This window comes from Heterocephalus glaber, unplaced genomic scaffold (genome assembly GCF_053883595.1).
Source record: "Heterocephalus glaber isolate CG9 unplaced genomic scaffold, H.glaber_assembly_v1.0 deba00001497, whole genome shotgun sequence".
Lineage (NCBI taxonomy): Eukaryota > Metazoa > Chordata > Mammalia > Rodentia > Bathyergidae > Heterocephalus > Heterocephalus glaber.
In genome coordinates, this window is record NW_028258320.1 from 32,225,129 (window position 1) to 32,245,590 (window position 20,462).

Sequence of the window (20,462 nt, forward strand, 5' to 3'; positions counted from 1 at the left end):
GTTAGTGGTCGACTGTCACGTACTGATGGTCACGACTGTCACGTACTGATAGTGGGTCCAGGACCATCTGATCCCTGGGCAAACAAGGAGTTGAGTAATTTACCTTTAAAACTATATCTATTACAAATTTTATCTAGCTTCCCAGAACTAACAAGCTTCTTAATCATTAGCTCACATTTAATTGCAGTCAGGGCTACAAGAATTCTAAGATTACAAGGTTTTGTAGTCCCACATTACAGGACTGTCAAGTCCAAAATCTCCTGGGCAGGACAATAGTCTGAAAATTCTGGCAAGAGCTGATGTTACAGTCATAAGTCTGAAATCCATGGTGAAGACCAGAGGTAGGAGACCCAGGAAGGATTTACATGTTGTGGTCTTGAAGCAGAGTTCCTTTTCCTTTAGCAAACTCAGTCACTGTCCTTAATGCATTTAACTGATCAAATGAGTACATCTACAATGTGGATGGAATTTGTTTTACTGAAAGTGAACTGAATTTAAATATTAATCATGTTTGAAAAAATATTCTCATAGCAACATCTAGAGTGGTGTTTGACCCAACTAATGATCAGCATTGCCTAGCAAAGTTAAAAATAAAACTAATCATATAATTTATATATCTGTATCTGAATGTTAATGTAATCTTTAGATAGTTGATTTAACATTTCTTTACTTTTCTGAAAATACTTCCCATCAGTAGCACACGCTTAATGACAAAAGTTATAGGATTACTGAAATAATTAAATGAGAAAGCATGTTTAATGCTCCAGATAAGTAATTTATAAATTTTATATTTAAATAATATCTCTCTATTAGTGCCTTTTTCTGCATTTATACAGAACTACAAGTAATTAACTGTATAATACTACTAGTTCCTCCCTTATTGATCTTCATTTTTCTTTTCATTTGCAAGATGTAGAATAAAGAGTAGAAGCTCCTGAGCTGTCTTCCAAGTGTAATATTTCTTCACCTATGACATCACTTCAGTGGTAGTTGTTTCTCATGCCATTCATGAAACTCCTAACATATCTCTATTTTTGTCTCTTGACAAATGTAATGTTGTCACTAATTATCAAGCAAAAGAAGGTTCTCATTTTTCTATTGTTGGTAATAGTTCCAGGCTAAACCACCCACATTTTCTTGTCTGGTTGCTCTGGTGACCAAAGTTATATTCCTAGGAAATGAGGTCAGTACTCAGGAAACACAATTTTTATTTCAGTGCAAATGTACTGACCTGGATTAGAACAAAGTGGCACATTAGCTCCTCAGGGTAGTATGCATGTGGGCATGGATATACATAAATAGTAGGACAGTAACCGAAATCTATTATAACAGAATTATACTTTAAATGCAATTGTTTCATTTTACTGTCTAAAACATATCCACACAATCTCCATATGCATGCATCTAAATAAAATTGGCATTTAAAATAGACAGGTTGCAAACATTTACATATTCCCAATCTACATATTCCATTGATTATTTGTGCTCAGATTTAATTCAAGTCTGACTAGTCTGCTGTGACTGATTCATATGGGCAGTAATGGAGTATCATTGCCAAAGCTTCTCCAGGGTTTCCTAAGCCTGTTCCAAATCCATCTCTTTATATTAACAGCCAACAGGGACATCAGCTGTGCAACTAGGTTTTTCATGAACCCACCATGGCATTCAGATAAAGAACTGGAGCACAAAAGAACCTTTAGAAACGTAGATACCTCAACAGCAGTAAAAAAAAAAAAAAATCTGTAAACAAGTTCACATTTCTTGAATTATAAGTATTTGCAGCACAATTATTTACACATACACAAATGAGCATACAAATATCCAGTTGTGCATTGTTTTACTGTTTTGTTTTTGTTTCCCTCCTCAGCCAATGTAAGTCAAGGTACCTGTCTTAGATTTGAAGTCCTCATAGAATTTCCTTATACTATGACATTTCTCTCTTAATGAAATCCACTGAGATACTTAATGAGAGCTTTATGATAATATATCCCCTATACTCTTCAGTTGAAAGTCTACTTAATTGCATATATCTGCTTTCAAATGTAATTTGTGCCCAGAACTACAAACATGTCTATTGACATATAGAGTTCAGGATAATTTTCTCCTGGGTGATTTAATTTTTAGAAGTGATGCTGTATTCCCAAAATACTGTTTTGTTTTTTAACCAGCCATTTTGTTTCACAATGGTACAATGTATGGTTCACATACACATGGAAAACTTGTGTGTAGACCAAATCTCTACTCAGAATAGCTTACAAATATCCTCCCATAATGAAGCAAAAATCACACTGTTAAACATTTGTGAAATTGGAGGAGAATGACTAGAAATCATGCAGTTCTACTCCCTTGTACCTTTACCATGATATTAGTGTTTCTTTTGAAATGTATTTGATGTCTGAGCTGCAAGAATTATTTCAAATATTGAAAATTGGTTTTGCTACCAATTCATAACCTTACTATTTCATATTCCCATATCTCAAAAGATACATTCTTAAGAATATAAAAAATTTCAAAGGAAATAATTTTTTGCCAGCTCATGAATAAAAAATTACATTATCAGTATCTTTTAGTGCAAACCTTTATTTTCAGGAATTTACATATAGAAGTTGTGCTGTGAATGATTTTAATAGACTTTATTAAATTAAATGCCATATACTCATATATACATATGTATATTGAGTATATATATATATACTCATATAAATATATGAGTATATATATATACTCATATATATGTTATATTATATATATATATATATATATATATATATATATATATACACACACTATTTCTTCCAAGAATAATGAATTAACTTTCTATTAGGACAATGCCATCTGATAAATGTATATTTTATGAAAAGTTTCTTATTTGTGTCCATTTGTATTGGTTTTGTTAGTAATTGTTCCATTATGAGAACCTTGGATGTTAATTGTGTGAAGTAGTAGCAGTTAAGGAAATGTAAACTATTTATATGGAGGATATTTTCATTATTGAGAATGTTTTATGTTTTGTTATATACAGCAGGCTGGCTGTTTTCTCTGAGCATTTTCCTACACTAATACACATTATTATAATTTTAAATCAAAATAGATTTCAGTGTTTTGATGTTAAGAAAACAGAAGTGGGTGACTTAAATGAAAGTGATAGTACTATCACCTTAGGAGCTTTCATTCATGAGGAAACATCAATACTGGAGCAAAGAAACAATGACATGCCTGCAAATTGGAGGATTTTGCCACAGTGAAAGTCTCTTTCAGAGTTGCACTCTATTTATTGATTGAAAAATGCACAACAATAGCAAATATTTTTACAACCTTAGATGTAATGACCATATAGTTTAAGATCAGCATGAATGCTTTTAAAATAAAGAAGAAGCTTTATTAACATTGGTACTTGCAAGAGGAATATATTAGGACTCCCTGAATGGTCCATATTACTTTCTTTCTTTGAGCACTTAGGAAACTCACAGACATTTGGAAACCCATGTATGGAATGCACAAATTCCATTTTGAAAGGTAGAGTAAGCACTAAATTGCACTCCAATTGAGCAGAACAAATACTTATATTTGTGGAAGATATGTTATGTAGGAGAAAATTACTTCTTCAAGTTTGGTGATGTTAGTATTATCAGTATCACAATTTTGAATGTATAATTTTAGATTGAGATTTTAAATTCCTGATTGCCTATCTAGTCTCTTTGCTTCCATTTTCCCCACCATTACTGTTTACCTATTATTTACTATTAATTTCTTTCCATTACAAAATAGCTGGTGTGATTTTTTTCAAGTTTTCCAGTGCCTATTCTTCACAATTGAAGCAGAATTCGTCTTTAGCCTTTACCTATAAGGATTACGTAGAAAAATTAGAAAAAAAAATCCACTGGAAATGCAATTTTCTATCCCTTTTTTTACTGCTCAACTCTGTATAAAATATCCCCTCCACTTGCTATTTTTTAAAGATTTTTCTTACACTTTCAGAGTCTTCACACTTGAAGTTGTCTCAAGCATGGACTTGCTTTATTAACCCCCAAATGGTTCATTATATTCATATATCTGCTTACATCCTTTTCTTCCAAAAGACTTTCCTAACTCCTTTATCTATAACAACACTTCTGATTCTCTTTTTCTTTACTTAGCTTTATTTCCCTTTGTAACACACTCTACCACCTGTATTTCATGTCTATTTTTTGTCTCACCACTACAATAAAAGTATAAATATGCCATATATATATATATATAATTTTTTCCTGATGCATTTTAGTACATAGAACTAGCCATAAGATATAGTTAAAATATTTATTTAATGAATGTATTAAAGTTAAAAATGAAATTGAATGACTCCAAACATAGAAAAGCACATATTGAAACAAATAAACAGGATAGAAAATATAGTGTTATTATTAACTAGATGATTTTCTGGGGAAAAGGTAGAAATATATGCACTTGTGGCATAATATTAATATAAAAATTTGAGGATATTATTAGATTCTAAAGTAAAAAAATAATTTTCCCAACTAGAATAGTTACAAATAAGTAGACTTCAAATCTATGGCCAAGGTTCTGTATTCTGTAAAAGCAGCTTATTTGTGGGAAGCATATTTGATTCGTATAAAAACTTCTTTCATCACCTGCATCAAAGGTTTGAACTTCAATCCCAGATTATCCATACTGGAAATCTGTTTTGACATACAGTGTTGGGCATGATGCTCATATTAGTTGGAACATGGTAGATAAATAAATATGTGGTGTCATTTCCAGTTAAATGAAAATGGTGACTAGCTCTACAATAATTTTAAAGTTTTAGTCAGTCCAGCAGACAATTTAATAAGATATAGTTTTTTTTGCCAGATACTCTGTGTTGAAAATCAGGACTTTGCTCCCAATGGAATGAAACGTAGTTGATTTAAAAGACTATGTACTGAAAATTGCTTTTCCTCTCACTGTCTATCTTGCAGAATTGAAGAAAGATAATTAAAATTTAAAAGTACATTAATGCAAATTTAGCAGAATGAAGCTAATTTTAAGATAAAAACTCGGGAGGGTAGGTAATAGAAAAATTATTCAATGGATCATCTGCTACTCACTGGTTTAAACTCGGCCCAGTTTAAGATCACTGGATGTTACCATCTGTTGTTTGAAGTTTATGAAAAACACCTCAGAATTTCTTAAGCAAACATTTGAAAAACATTATAAATAATTATATTCTGGTTAGTGGACTCAAGAGAGATTGCAGAACTTTCATGCTTAATAGCATTTCTTTCCAAGAACACTTGAGGTATATCAATGACCTTGTTAGAATTAACATCATTCTCCTACTAGAAAAGCCACTGCCATACAGAGGTGAACTTGCTCTCTGGCCAACTTCTATCATATGACATTTCCTGGCTTCCATTCCCTACAACACATGTATTCCCATATGTTCACTTGGAACTAGACTCTGGGCACACAATGAAGTCCAATGAGGATTGTCTTAGTGTGGTTTTGATAGGAAAAGTAAACAATTCAAGACACACCTCCTAGTATCATATATGGTTATATGAGTGCTGTGTCGAAAACACCAACTCTGCATCCAGGTTCAGAAGAAAAGAAAGCTGGGATGTATTAACGATACTCTGTAGAGAAGCAAAAATGGTCAGTCACATACTTGGTTTACATGTATGTCCCTATGTACAGATTATCCTAATTTTTATGATTTAGCCAAAGGGAATATTTTAGTTCCATATTTTTATATTTTTGTGGGTATTTTTAAACAAAGATGTGTCTTGGAATGCTTAAGGTCTTATGGGTTAAGTTAATGGTACAATTGAAAATTTTGACTTACTGAAAATAATTGAAATTTTTACAACAACATGGTGATTTGAAAGCCAAATTGGATTTTCCAAATCCTTTTCCCAAATATTATGTGTGCATGTATGTATGTTTGTGTCTCCTATGATTTGGCATTGTGCTTCAATAGGATTTTTACCATTCAGCCAAGGCTTCCTTTGCTCAATTTGGAGAGAAATCACAAAATTGACATGAGACCAGATAGAGTGTGAGGAGGTCCCAAAAAAGAAGATGAGAAATCGAACTTTCCTTCCCAATGATAAGTATGCTCATCAACTTTTGTCATAGAAAATGAATTTTGAGATGTTAAGTGAGATCCATAGGCAGTTTCTTTAGATAGTGTGAGAAAGTAAGAGGAAATATGGTAAGGGTTTTAGCTTGAGAGCTAAAAAAGACCCAGTTCTTATGAAAGTATCAGACCAGCCTGTTAACAAAAGAATAGGATTATGTTTTGTGACTTCACTGAGGTGAGCTAGGGTATGGTACTTTTCATTAGGTCATGAGTGTGGCAGAGTTTTAGACTTTTCCTCTCATATTTTATAGGATCACTTCTCTGTAAGCTGTAGCTCAGTGGTCATTGTCACCTTTGGAGGTGCTCTGTTGTCCCTTTTGTTTTTGGGTACACCTGTCAGTAAGAGTACCGAATAAGAGGATGGCACATTCCATACATTGTTAGCTAGGGAAGATGGAGGAAAAAGAGATCTCTACATTTAGTGGACAACAGGTCCTGGATTGAGGCTGAGAATCCACATCTCCTGTTTCATGGGTATCTGTGCAATTTTAAATCTACATATTAATTTGGGAGATTATGATAATCTGATTTAAATTTCTTTATGTATATTTCATACTATCTTCACATATGTACTATTTTTAAGCCTAGGTTGAATATTAACTTTAATGTTGCCAGTTTTATTTTTATTAACTCTCTTAACATTAAGAATAATTTTCACAAAGCAATCTAGACTTTGAAAGCTCCCAGATATCAGAACTACAGATTATCTTATTCAATAAACAAACATTCACCAAATTCCTAAAAAATAATTGGCATATTGTTTGCTTTATGCAGCATCAACATAAAAAGCTAAGGTGTCTGCCATACAAGGAGCCAAAAATTAAACAATAATATATCTTTAGAAAGACTATCTGAAGGCATCAGGCAATATTTCACTGATTGAAAAATTTTATCTGAAAGCTATGAATACTCACTGAAAACTTTTAAACAGATCATGATGAACTTACATGTTCAAAAAATCCCCCATGATTAGATGTTATAAAAATGGAGTCAATGTTAAGGGTTCTATGTTTTTATATTGAATATATTTAATAGTGAATACAATTCCAATTATTATAGTATAGAGAAGTTATTATTTCCTGATGTCTGTATATTTAGGACACGATGCACCAAGTCCATAATATCATTGGTTCAATTGGGTATAATAATAACTTCCACATTTTGAAATTGCTAAATATAATTTTAATAATCTCAATACACATTCACATAAAAGACAATTGGCTAGGTGATAGAAATGTTAATAAATATGAATCTATAATGTACACATGAATCAGAACACTTCATTGTACTTTATAGATATGCATAACAATTATTATAAATTAAAAATAAATGTAAATTTTAAAGTGCACTGTAATACCATTGCCTGGGGGAATTTTAATGAATAATATTTATTTAGTAACTATTCCTTATTTGTATCTTTAAGTATTTGTACCACAGCACAAAAAAAGGGAACATATTAAATGATTCGTGCTGATGAGTGAACACGGGTGGCATTTGGATCTTATTTAACTTAGAGCACATTTAAAGTGTATAAATAGTGTTTTATTTACTTTTTATTTTTAAGTAAATTATAAAAATATAACCCTTCCATGTATTTAAATTTAAAAGTGTGGTGGATCTATTTCTTGTATATATTCCCTCCCTATGAATTTTCTATGAGCCTTTAGGTTAAATGAAGATGTACGTTTTATTAACTATGGAGTTAAATAAGAGCAAATTCAGGATATTGGTGCCTGCTCCCTCTTTTCCACAAGGTTCGATAAGAAAGGCAGAACTGCATCTATGACCCTCTTGACTTCCACATGTCCTCTTTCCCACTGCTTCCTCTTTCAAACACATTTGACTGACAACCATGATAGAAAATCGTGGAGGGCACTGGGGTCTTGTTATTTAGAACAGGGATCCTAACAAAGTGTGAAGAGTGCCATCAAACTCCTGAGGCTGGATTGTTCCTTCACTTTCTTCAAAGTAACAGGTAGGGCAAAGCCCTATGCCAACCCTACTAGGCACCTAGATGCGTGATATCTTTCCCACAGTTGTTACTGTTATATTTTTTTTCTTCCCCTTCAAGAAAAATGATAGTAACTTGGGTTAAGCAAATACTTGAAATTTTGGTTTCTTGCTCATTACACAAATTACAATTTAGCTGTCTTTGCTAGAGCAGGCTGCAGTACATACATCTATATGCACACATTTCAATCATGCGGTGGTACTGTGGAATCCACAGCAAGTGGCAAGTTTATATAGGGTCTGATAAAACTGTAGAAAGGAGACAAAATCTCTTGAGTTTTATGACAGCACCCTGTGGAAACTTTTAATGGCATTCTAAGAGAAGATGGAAGAGTTTCCTTAAAAACTTGTGAACAATGAAGAGATAGTGCTAATATGTTTTGATAGTAGGAATATAGCAGTGTTTGATAGCATTCTAGACAACTGGTAGATTTATAAGCATTAAACGTAAATTCTTTGGTCTGTTTGTTATAACCTTGAGAATATAAGGGAAGAAAAATACATAGATTGCTCAAAGAATCTTTTATACAAATCTAAATCAAGTATCTTTTTTTGAGTTTTATGAAGTTTTTCAAAAACAATTATAGTTAATCTTTTTTTCTTCCTGAGACATAGACAATTTCTATTAGATTTATCTAATTTTAAAATTGCACATTTGAGTAAGCTTCCAATGCATACTTCCATTGCATTAGGTAGAAGATCAAACTTAATATCAGATTTGTTATCACTTGGTTTACTTATTACTGATAAGGTAAATTCTTATTGGACATCAAAATCCAGTAGTCATTAGTAGTTCAGACTTTAGGCTCAGAGAAAATTGGATTCAAGCCTCATAGATCCTATGATCTCTCAGTGATTTCTCCCTCTATGCTTTATGTAACTTAACATGAAGAAAATGCAATATAAAAAGATATCTACTTAGCAGATTTGTTGTGAGCAAGTGTGAAGCAGTAAGAATAACATAGAACAGTGCTAGAATGTAGCAGGGTTATCAGCTATTATCATTACATAAGCTCTGTAAGTCCATTTCCTTAGCTATAAAATAAGAACAATATTATCTGTCTAGAGGTAAGCTTAACTTGAAAGTACCCAAGTTAAATTTCAGGAACAATTTATTGTCTACACAGAGACATGGAAAACAATATTTTAAAGTACCACAAAGAAAATGTATGGTTCTTTCTGTGTGTATCTGCCTGTTTTATTTTAATATTATATTAAAATGCCATTTTTCCTACTTATCTCAATTAGTAAGTTATTTTGAGGCTCTTAAACTTTGTAACTAATATGTCTCAGTTGCTTCATTTATTCTTGGTCCTGATTTCGAGGGCCATACCCAAAACTTTGGGGCGGACTGTAGCAAAAGCGAATGCTTAATGCCAATAATTCAACAGATATTTAAGATTACTCACCGTGCAAACAAAAACAATACAACCCTTAAAATGTCCTGAAATTTCAGTTTCTACAAGAAAAAATTTGATAAACAATTTACCAAATTGATAACAATACTTCCAATTTATAGGAGAGAAGTAAAACATATTTCTTAGCTAACAGCCAAAAGATAACACATGATAGCTGGAAGACTAAATTATCCTTTAATTCTCACTAGAGTTATTAATAGTACAAAACTGCTGCCCTTTAAAGAGTCAATTAAAGATGATGTAAACAAGGGATGTTAGAAAAATAAATATTATAGATCATGAGTGGCCATTCATTTTGAAAAAATTATAGACATTGTGATATTTATGCTATATGTCAAATATTACATCAAGTAAGTAGGATAACTTGAGATATTTCTAGGTAAATGGAAGCACCTTGAGACCATATTCCTAAGTGAAATAAATCAGACACCAGTGTGTAAATATCACACTGTTTCTCCAGTGTGAGAAACTGAAAGTGTAAATAAGGGCCAAAATGTATAATAGATATTGCAAAATAGGAAGAAAATGTTCAAATGGGAAGAGAATTAGAGAAGGGGCAGGGAGAAAGGAAGAAGGATAAAGAAAAAAATGAGAAAAGAAGGATAAAATGGAAACAAAGCTGCTGTACATAAGGATGGGACAAGGGGTTAAAGAGAGGGGAGAAGAATGGGAAAAGAAAAAGATCAAGATGTATCATGTACAGGTACAAATTTCCTATGATGAATGTGATCTTTGCATATATCTAAAATGTTCTTGTTATGGCTTGTGTCTAGATGTACCCTCAAAGTCTCATGCACTTGTTGGTGGGGCTTTTTTGAGGTGGCTGAATCTAGAGTGTGTGATGCTAAGGTTAAAGGGTGTAACTACTAAACCATATGAGTAATTGCTTTGGCACCTCCCTAATTTTGGTATTCTGGATGAGATAAAGGGGCAGGAAGATGGTTAAGGTTCTCTTGTTGCTTTTGCTGTCTTCCACCACCATGGACCATTACCCCTCTCCTACCCTGCCTTGGAACCAGCCAATTTCTGGCTGAAACCTCTACAAACTGTAAGCTAAATAAGCCTTTTATCCTCTAACTTTGATTGTCAGGTAGTTTGTCCACCAGAGAAAGTAACTAAGACAGTACCAATAAACTTAATTAGTTAAAAATATAAATAGTCAATTTATTTTATTTTAAATGTTTGTTTCTTTTTATTACTTTTTTATTTAAATTTTTATGACTTTTCCTCAGGTAGTTAGGAAAATTGTGTAAGTTTAGGGCCCAAAAATGGTAGTACCACTTAGCCTAATACATAAAGCCTAACATACCTGCTTACCTAGGTTAGTGTTTGACATAAGGTTGTGCTCAAAACCCAACACATTTAGATAGTCAGCATTAACTATGATGTTCAGTCTAGAACTCTACGTAAGTATATAATGTAATTGACACCAAATATGTAAAATGTAATGTAAATCTACACAAAATCAATTTGTAAATATTGATATAAATTTTATCAACTATAATTCTATACCCATGAAAAATTATATATCATGTTTTTTTTTCTTTAACAGGGTTAGAGGTAGTTCTCTTTTATTTAATTTTAAGTTTTTCCCTTACTAAGATTGGCCATGTAGAATTACAAAGAACTAATAATGGTATAACGAGAAAGGGACACAAATGTCAGATGCAATTCATATTATATGTTGCATTTTCCATGAGAGTATTCAGTTATTTCTTTGAAAATGCCAAGAAAATTAGTAAATTTTTTAAAATCACTTTGGAGCTTATAAAATACTTAATGCTTTCTTTGCATCTCTAATTTTGAGCAAATTTTGCCATGTATGTGTCAATATATCTCATTATTGATAGGGAAGAGAGGTTCATTAAATTAATGCCATGTGCCCTTACCAATAAACATGGATTTCCTAATTTTATGGAACATTCTCCCAAACTTCAAATTCCTAACACTTTCCTTTCCTAAACTGCACTGCCTTATGATTCCTTATGATGGAGGTGGAATAGACCATCAAGTTATTTAAGCAACATTTCGTATTTTTACAACTTTAAAGCTATGTAATAAAAATGTTAGCTTAAAAAGTCACTAAAGATTGTTAAAATTTATTTTTTTGTATTGAAAACTTTAAATATGGTAACCAAATTTAGTAGAGTAGCTGGATACAAGGTCAACACATGAAAATCAATAGCTTTCCTCTACACAAACTACAAACTCACTGAAAGAGGAACTGAAGAAACAACTCCCTTCACACTTGCATTCAAAAAGTTAAATACTTAGGAATCAACCTAATGAAAGCAATCAAAGACCTTTACTTTGAAAACTATAGCACTCTAAAAAAGAGATCAAAGAGGATATCAGAAAATGGAAAAACATCCCTTGCTCCTGGGAGAAAGAACCAACATAGTGAAAATGGCCATACTTCCAAAACTGCTATATAGATTCAATATAATCCCAATTGAAATTCCAGCATCCTGCTTCACAGACCTTGAGAAAACAATCCAAAAATCATTTGGAACAAGAAGAGACCTGGAATAGCAAAAGCAATTCTAGGCCACAAACACAAGGTAGGAGGTATCACAAACTATCACTATCAGGCATGCTCATACAACTAAAAGATGATTCATAACATTACTTAGTTTGTTTACAAAAAACTTATTTTACTAGCAGTTGATAGTCCTTCAGGCAACATATGCTTTCTCAAATTGTCAGAGGATATGCATTTGCATTACAAATACATAGAATAAGAGGGAAAGGAAATGCATCCTAGAAAATTATTTTCTTCTCTCTGAAGAAGAGTAATTTATCTAGTAACATGTACTTGCAATTTAAATGAACTGAAACACCATGTATTTATATTTTTTCTTTTTTTTTTTGAACTTTTATTATACATGTTTGCAGTACATAATGATTACACTGTAGAGGATTGGTACATACACATAACACATTTCAATTCCCTTCTTTTTTCCCCCATTCTTCTACTGTCCTTTTATTTTTCCAGCATCAGATTAATTTATTTACCTCATAAGAACTTATAAAGTTAATTATCATTTATACAGAGTGAAAACCAGAATAATAGGATAAAGAACATATAAAACATGAAAGACAATTGTACTAAATCAAGGTATACTTTTAGATACAACATATTTGAAAACACATACATGACATACAATAAATGGAGATGATTCCCTGTCTTGTGAGTAATATCTTGCTATAATTTTCTGATGGTACATGGCCTCCTGTAGTCTTTTTTCATTCCTTCTTTTTGGTTATTACATTGAGAATAAAACAGGGAAACAATAAATATAATAAATAGTTACTTAAAACACTTTCCTTAATGAATTCTATATTATTAATGGCATTTAATAAGAAAATAATTTGAAAAGTCATGGAAATAGTAATATCTAGTTTTGAAGTAAAATAATGAGCTTTGAATTTTTTCAACAAGTTATGTGAAATGAAGGTCATTTGTAAGAATGAATAAGTCATTTCCATTTTTTAAATTTAAACTAATTGGACATGACAATATGAACAAGGATTGTGAGATAAAGACTCAAAATATGAACAAAGGAGATAAGATACACTAATTGAATATTTTTGCATAAAATATTGGAGACTTGCCATTCCCTTATTATATTAGTTTCATGAATTTTTAAAATGTAATATTAAGGACCCTGAAGGCCCAAAATGAGATGTATCTGATCAAGCCATCAGCAAGTATTTATTTAATACCTGCAGGAACCTAATTGTGTCTCCTGACACTGTTCAGAAATAGTTTATAGGTTAAGAAAGATCAGCATTCCAGTACTCTGGGTATGTAAAACTTACCCTAAAGTTTGTTACTTAAAGAAACAATGAAATGTTATTATTGCTTATAATTTCTGTGGGTGAAGAAATTAAGGAAGTGCTCATCTAGCATTCTGGCTCAGGGTCCCTAGTGAAATTGCAGTCACTTAATAGCTTGAGCTAATATATCTAAGGGATGCAGCTACTGAGAGAAGTATTCAAGCATACTTTCTCTTCTAATACTTTGTCTGTGAAGACAATTTGGGCTTTCTCAAAGTTGACCAGTGTCAGACTTCTTACATGGCCGTTCAGGCCATTCAGCATTCTAACAGAGCATTCCAAAAGAACCACATGATGGGTATACAGCCTTTTATTACCAAGTTTTATCACCAAGAAAATTGCAATATGATTTACACTGGAATTAGAGTAACAAACCTGCAGATATTCCAGGTTCTTAATAGGAAGAGTGTTGACAATACTGTATATTTTATTTTTTAATTTTTTGGGGGGGATGGCTACCAGGGGTTGAACTCAGGACCTTGCACTTGTGAGGCAGGCAGCGGCACCACTGATCTAAATCCCAGGCCCCTATACTGTATATTTTAAAGAAGCAAGTTTTATGAGAGATATTGATATTGACCTTAATCAGTTATTTTGATTTTTTCCTAAATAAATGAAGTTTCCCTTAAATATGTTGGACTACAAAAAGATGTTTTTCACATTGATTTATTAATCTAGATACTAAACAATGAATTTTGTTAGATAGGTAGGTTAAATTAAAATAATCTAGATTAATGGAAGAACAAGGAATGAAAAGTAAAATGATGAAATGTGAATCACAGACTTTAATGGACCAAACCTTGGAGTATCTACTATGTACTAAATTGTGTGACAGCACTTAAAAAGTTATAAATAACAATGAAATATTCCCTCTTCCCTAATATAATTTAATGTTCTATGAGATATTAAGGAATATGGATAATTCTAATCTAAGGCCGATGATATGCATATATATATATATATATATATAGCACATATATGAATATTCAGTGGATTGTAATATCAGTAACACAAACATAAAGCTACTTAAATGAAAAGAACTTACATGTGTTAGTGTTATTGTGTGAGTCTTGTAAATCTCTTGCTAACTTAAAGACTTGCATGGATGGAAGAGTAATGACAAAAATGTTTCATAAGAATCCATTGTGTTAATGGTATGAATGAACCTCATAGTATATACCCCATTCTACATGCTGCCATTTATTGTAAGTCAGTTTACATGCAAATTTCTTGAGTTAAATTACAAGAAGTTTTTAATCATAGTACTAATTCACTTATTATTTCACCAATAAAATCATCTCAGTTCTAAAAACCAGGGCAGAATGACTGAAGTAATATCCTAGGTAACAGGATCTTTCTTTCTCTTTTTGATGAAAGAGAACTCATTTGGGTTTCTTTCACTTTAAGAAAAATGATAGAGATGATTTAGAATGTAGAATTTAAAGACACACTGATTACCTTAGTCTATTTTCAGTCTAACTTGTGATCCTACAAAGTTAACTTAGCATCATTAAACTTTAATTTCATCATTTTAAAAATTACATAAACTTTAGAAAACTAATGATAATTATTCCATACAAGATAGCTAAATATTATAATCGCATCTAAGATTGTACTTATTCAAATACAGCATATCATGCACACTTTCACACAGAAAGACATCAATGCATTAGATTTCTGTACTAACATTTTAGGGAATTTTTTTTTACACATTTCATGTATTTAACTTAAGATTTAATATAACTCCTTACTATACTAAATAGTATTTTAATAAGTAAAGCACAAGAAACTTTGGTCCTGGTTCAAAGCTTGCTATTAATCATAACTAAGGTTTAGATTACTTTCATTTCAATTAAGGACAGAACAGACAACAAGCTATTCAAATACTGTACAAAGAAGGATACACTTGTATTTATTAACATAAAAGTAAATATATGAGCTTCCCTAGTTAAGGGGCACTTCCTCTCAGGAAGTAGTAGTAGGAAACTGTAAGATATGTGTTAGTTTACAACTGTTGACTTGTTGCACCTTATGTCATCAGATAGTTAAGGTGAGAGTAGAGGCATCATGACTGAGACCACAGAATACATCCTGTATCTGTATAAGAGACCATAGTTACATAGTTATAATTCAATTTGTTTTTTGTGGCTTTGGGTTTAGAGCAAGGAAGTTATAATGTATTAGGCGAAAAGGCATCCACATTTACCTGTCATTAATTCCATTAAATTTGGAACTAACTAAAGTGAATTGCTTTGGCTTTTGTTTAGCCTTATGTTGAAAACATTTAACTTCTTTTATCTGCCCACACAAATTAAAGGAGAAAAAAAGAAATCCTGCAGTAACATATTTTATTTTTCTCTGTGGAAAAAACATTATGTCCACAAGCATGGGTGATGTTTTGATACAATGATTTATTTTAGCCTTATCGAGTTATATAATGTGTATTTCCAAATCAGCTAGTAAAGTGTGTTGAAATGCTTCTAACTTAATACTTACCTCTTTCTTCCTCACTCAGCAACTTGTAGAACCTCAAATGATCCACGAGATTTCAGCCAGTTATACCCTTGACAAACTTTCTGCATATATTGCAAATTCATGAATTTTTATAAAAACAAATCCTAATACTTTCAGCTATTTGTTTAATGCTATATAAGTAGACATTAAACATCTTAATATGTCAACCACCTTCTTAGCTAGCGGGAATGTAAAGTTGATGAACATATAGAGCCTTAAGTATGATGATATCTGGGTGTCGCTTTAAAAGTAGAAGACAAGTGAATTATTACTACGTAGTGATGTACCTTTGGTAAGTATAAACACTGGCGTTACTAGGTCATAAAGAAATTGTTACAATGTTAACTCTTTAGCCCAGATGCAGAACATTGAAAAGAATTATTAAACTCTCCAATGTTTCAGAGTTAGTATGAAGGTAAAGAGAGAAAAAGTGCCCACATAAGACAAGGAATCAAGAAAAACAATTGTAATTATGAATATATTTAATGGGCAATCATAATAATGATCTATAGCTGTTGTTTATAATATGAGGGAACAACAGAAAGGATACATTCTACTGAAGGAAATGATAACCAGATTGGAAATGATTTTTAATGTTATGTATGATAAGAAATTTATAATTTATTAGCAGTGACTTATTTCACCATTATTTGACATTACTGAACTCATACATCCTTCAGGTAAATTGGGAATACTAATGATTATATTGAATAGTTATTGTGAGAACTGAATAAAACTAATGCACATATATTTCGGTATATTGCCTTACATGTTAGTTAAACATGTTTAATTTCTGCCTAAGTTGATATTTTTATATTTTCTTAGCATGTAAAACTATTATTTAAAGTAAATTTAAATAAACAGTTACATACCAGTCATTTTCTTCATGAGAATCATTATACTATATGCTGAGAGAGAGTACATGGGAGATCTACTTCCTAAGATCATTAAACTTATGCTTCTGTGGCAATCAGCAATGAAAAAACAATATTGGAATAATCAGGCTTGGTGGTGAGCACATGTAGGCCCAGTGGTGCACGTCTGGATGGCCAAGGCATGAAGGCTGTGAATAGCTTACTTTGGACAGATTAGCAAGATCTTATCTAAAATTAAAACTTTTTAAAAGGTTGGGGATATATACCAGGCTCTGTGTTTCATTGCCAATACCACCAACATAAATATACATATACATATGAATAAGCAGCAAAATGTAAATGCTGTGGAGCCATATATTTGCTCTTCATGTAAGATAGTTTAATTTTTCAGGAGATTATGAGATTTAGGTGAGATTTTGGAAACATGCGAGAATTAGCTGAGCGTCATATATACTGAGGATAGTATTTGTTTTTACCTTCGGTAACATTACCGTGTTACAGGACATAGGTCTGGAGTGACTTGGCATGCTGTCTGGTTAACAGTATGTTGTATCTGAGAGTGAAGCTCAGTAGTAAACCACCTACCTAACATCGTGAGACCATGTTCAAGGTGACTAAAGATAGGATGTTATAAAAGGGGGGAGAAAGAAAATAAATTTGGGGAAAAAATAAGGCCAGTTAAAACTGGTATTGAAAGTCATGTAAAGAATTATGAACATTATTTTGAAGGATTTCGGGAAATAATAATAGATTCTAATGGAATATGACTTAATCAGAAATGTTTCTCAGAAGTCACTGAGTGTGATATGCAGAATAGGTTGAACAGAAGCAGGAAAGTCAATGAAGAGTTGAATTGTTCCTTGGTTTTGAAGAGCAGCGATTGTGGTAGAGAATGAGGTGGAGAATAAGGAATAGATTTGAGATACTTAGGAGCTTTGATTAAGAGCACTAGTGATATTTGACTGAAAATGAGGTGAAAGAGTATTAACAATCAAGAGTAATTTTCCACCTACTTAAGAAAAAGAGTAGCTCTCAGATTTTTACTCAAGAAACAGTAAAGATTAGCTTATAGTTTGCAGAGAGGGAGAGAACATTGGAATAAAGGATTCAGATGAGATATTGTAGAAGATATTAGAGGAATTGCAAATTTATTTTTAGTTTCTGGTACATCAAAATGAAGGCGTTTAATAAGGAGATAATACTAAAAATAGAGTTCTGCTGTAGAGATGAAGGAGAACTAGCAGAATAGTTTTGGCAGGTGGTAGGATCCACATCTGTGTGTCAACACAGTAGGTGGGAAAGAGGAGCAATCTTCAAAGTAGTTTCATATTTAAGAGTTTTATATTTAAGAAGAGATAAGAGAGGTTGATCTCTGGGAGGATCCAGCAATTTTTTTAAAGATAACTTTTTAGGCTGCAATAGGGATATCCTTTAAGACCTGACAACTAGTACTTTTTGATACTTGAAATTGTCATATAAAACTTACACAAAGTTTCTTACGTATTTATTCTTATACATACTTTTGTATAACATTTTCATCATTTCAGTTGCTTTGTTTTTCATCTTACTCTTTGACAAGTTGAGAATTATGAGGATATACTTAGGCATTAGACAGGATTTATAGTCAATCTTCTGCAGCAGTTGGGCCTTTTTGAAGCATGTTTGCTAATGCTAGACAGGATTTAAAATGAAGTTTTAATAAAATGAAAAGATTTATTATAAATATTTTTCAAAACTGCCACTTTGAGAATAGCTGACAACATTCATCTTTTTTTTTAATCCTCATAAGACTGTTGAATTGAGTTACCTTTACTGAGATAACTCTAATAGTTGTTCTTTTAAACTTTAGTCATTTGGCTATTGCTCAGTTATTGCTGAATGTACTTTTTCTTAATTATTGACAATGTAGCTACTATTAAAAAGAATGGAAAAGTGCAAGCACCTGAAATTTGGAATATATAATGTATTAGATCAAATTTAGAAACTCAAATAACACATCAGTTGTTGGACCCAGGAAAATTCATAGATGATAGATAGATAGATAGATAGATAGATAGATAGATAGATAGATTGATTGATTTTGCCCTGTAAAATGTTTCTTGGGTAAAAAATATTTTATTTGATGGTGTGAAGATGCTATTAGAAGTAAATGTGAGAAGAAAATTTCTACATTTATGTTGTCAAGATTGTGTTACACATTTTTTACATGTGTATGTGTCAAAATATAAAATGTACAATTCCACTGTGTTTCAAAGAGTTACCTTTTAAACATAGAAGAACTATGAGGAATTGTTTTGGTGAAATAATTTTTAAGCTTGTAAACAGAGATGCATATGTAGAACTCCTACTTATTTCTGACTACAGTTACTTTTTCCCTCTTCTACAATTCATCATTTTACTCAGTAAAGTTCTAGTCTTACTAAGAATGAATAGACACAAAATAAATAAAAAACAATGTGATTTTGTACCATTTTAATATTGCCTTTACATTTAAAAAATTGCTATGGTACAAAACCACAAGTAGCTTACTTTAGTAAGATATGCTTTCTCAATAATCATCACCAAGAACTCAAGTAATAGCAAATGTTGGTGAGGCTGTGGGGAAAAGGGAAACATTCTACTTTTTTGGTGAGAATGTAAACCGGCACAAATGACTTTGGAAATCAGTATGGAGATTCCTCAAAAAAACGGAAACTAGAAATTCCACTGGACCCAGCTATCCTTTCTTCGTATACTTCCAAAAAAGTTAAAGACATCATATCACAGTGATATATGCATACCTATGCTTATAGCAGCACAATTCATAGTAGATAAATCTTGGGAGCATCCTATATGCCTATAAACGGATGAATGGATAAGGAAATTTGGTATTTACACACAATGGAGTACTGCTGTGCCATAAAGAAAGATACAAATCATTTTTAAGAAAATGTGTTCAGGCTTGGAATTTAGCTCAGTGGTTCCACCGCCTGCCTCGCAAGCGCAAGGACCCGCGTTTGATCCCTGGTACCAAAAAAAAAAAAAAAAGAAAGAAAAGAAAATGGATCCACCTTGTGACTAGAATCGTAAATGAAATAAATCAGACACATGTTTAAAAATTGCATGGTTTCTCTTACATGAGAAACTCAAAATATAAATAAAGAATAAAATAAAACATAGGTAATAGGAAGAAATTAGATTGATCTTTCTGAAAGAAAATGGTATTGGAAGAAGGATTGTGGAAAAGAGAGAGGAGGGGAAAGGGGATAAAAAAGAATTAAAATGTGTTATGTTAATGCAACAAATCCACACAAGAAATGTAAACATGTTTTGCAAAAATGTACTACTAATAAATTAACAATATATTAATAATTCATATATAGTATTTGAAAAAGCTATTTGATTAAGTATTCAATTAGTCTCAAAAATATATTCTAGATTTTCTAGAATTACAATTTCAGTATTTTTGTATTAGCTTCCATGCATTTTCTCAAATCATGGATCCTTATAAATACAAGTTGTATTCATTGTACACTCTGGAGTCTGACCCTCGATTTATATTTCTTTATATGTTTTGACTTTTTAGAGTGAAATATAGCATAGAAAATGTTAGGTTAACTGCAAAAGATTTGAATCACTAGCAAAAGTATTAAAATTTTTGATTTTTATGCTATATTGTAGTATATCATATAAATATGTTGCTTGAAA

The 20,462-nt window shown here is 31.7% G+C and overlaps 1 protein-coding gene across 1 annotated transcript in view; it reads left to right on the forward strand.

Annotated features, from left to right (window-relative positions):
* Pcdh15 (protocadherin related 15) overlaps positions 1-20,462 on the forward strand; it is a 1,622,160-nt gene that overhangs the window by 690,353 nt on the left and 911,345 nt on the right. The gene's annotated exons all lie outside the window — the stretch shown is intronic.